This window comes from Pundamilia nyererei, unplaced genomic scaffold, assembly GCF_000239375.1.
Source record: "Pundamilia nyererei isolate P.nyererei 1_Seehausen unplaced genomic scaffold, PunNye1.0 scaffold00076, whole genome shotgun sequence".
NCBI lineage: Eukaryota > Metazoa > Chordata > Actinopteri > Cichliformes > Cichlidae > Pundamilia > Pundamilia nyererei.
This window is the reverse complement of record NW_005187477.1, coordinates 2,465,004-2,467,001: the sequence shown is the minus strand read 5'-3', so window position 1 is coordinate 2,467,001 and position 1,998 is coordinate 2,465,004.

Below are 1,998 nucleotides of genomic sequence, written 5' to 3'. Positions count from 1 at the left end.
TGTTTGTGTGTGTGTGTGTGTGTGCGTGTGTCTGTCTGTGTGTGTGTGTGTGTGTCTGTTTGTGTGTGTGTGCGTGATGAGAGAAAAAAATGTGTGTGCAGTCCTAACACAACATGCAAGAACATCCAGAGGTTCAGAGGTCAAAGGTCAGATACAGCTCATACACCTGGACGGGAGTGGTTAATGTAACTTGAGAGTGAGGTGGTTTTACGCCTCACAGGTAAAGGTGAAGACACGACGGCTTCAGGAACATGGCCGCTCTCCTGAACACGTCCGCAGAGGAAACTTGGATCTTTAAGGGCGATCGTGGCTCAAGAGTTGGGAGTTCGCCTTGTACTTGGAAGGTTGCCGGTTCGAGCCCCGGCTCGGACAGCCTTGGTCGTTGTGTCCTTGGGCGAAACCTTGTGTAAAGCGCTATACAAATACAGGCCATTTACCATTTTAAGCTCGAAGTAGTTTGTGTTAACGAGCTGTGTGCTACAGAAGCTGACCTCTGCTGAGTCTCATCCTCCAACACAAACGTGCGCAGCTGGATGTCTGAGCGGTCGTTCCTACTTCTACACCTGCGTGACGTGGATGGACGAAGCCGCTCGCTCGGCATCTGACGGTGATGTTGGCGTCGCTGGGACCCGAGCGTACTCGCATATGTGGAAAGTGAAATCTCTGCTTTACAGTTTTCCCGCTTATTTCTTTTTTCGATAAATTAGACGGATGAAGCTCCACGTGAAGAGGAAGATGAATGACAGTGAAACCCTGAGCAGGTCAGCGGCGCCCTGCTGGATGTCGGGGGACGAACACGGGAAAAGATTTCACGAAGACTGCAGTGATTTCACCGAGAGCCGACTTTGTTTGGCTAACCTGAGACTGATCAGTGCAGCGGGAGAGTGTTTCAGGCTGAGGATGTTTATCCTGCACTGAGTCCAGCTCACTGAAACCAGCTGCTGTGACATTTAGCATCTGTCACCCATGAGGGAGAGTGTCCCTAACCGACCAATCAGCACGCAGTATCGGCTTCGCTGTGAGAAAATCTGAAGGACGTTTGTGCGGTTTTCTTTCAGGTCATCGATGTGCCTCATAGATAAAATGGTTTTATCTGGAAGCAGCGCCTTCATTAATTTTAATAATAATAATATTACTGGAATAGTGACAGTTTCTTTCTTTCTGTGTAAACAGTGCTATAAGGACTCGACTCCTTTCTGGAAGAAGTTCTTTTATCCTTTTCACTCCCTCCCTGTGATTCATTACAGTTTTTGGAAGAAAAGGATTTTGACAGGAAGTGGACGTGCCAGCGGATCAGCTCCAGCAGGATGTTCAGAAAGAAACTGTGTCAGAATATCTGTGGCTGTGATTGGTCCTCGTGGCTTGGAGTGACCCGTCCAGCGTCTCCTTGACTGCTTGGACTCTGCTACAGCAGCTTTGCATGATTCAGAGTTCAAAATAATCCTTCTTTGTCTCACTTTGGATCTCAGCAGCTGCTCAGTCTGAAACAAGCTGTTTTAGCCCCGCCCCTTCTAAGGCCATCATGAGATATCGAAGCTCAACAGCAGGTCTCTTCTGATAGAAACGCTGCTGACTGTCCTGTGAATGTGACCCACTGTGGACCCACTGTGGACCCACTGTGGACCCACTGTGGACCCACTGTATGTAAATGACATCCCTCTGGTGACGTATGGTTGGCTGTCCAGGTCTTTATCAGGAACAAAGCCCCCCTTCACATTTTCCTAAACTCGGTCTGTGCCGGGCCAACTGCAGGTCCCGGGCCTTATGTTGGACACCCCTGCTTTGTGCCAGCTGTCTGCTGACGGTCACGCGGCCACATTAAGAGCGTCGTGCAGGTGTTTGGCTCACAGAGGTCACTGCTGCGTAAACTGGTGACCTTCGATCTGATCCTCAGAGCTCTCACCAGCACTTCTCATGAGCCTTTAAAATCATGTCACATGTTGTACACACGCACGCACACACACACGCACACACACGCACGCACGCACACGCACGCAC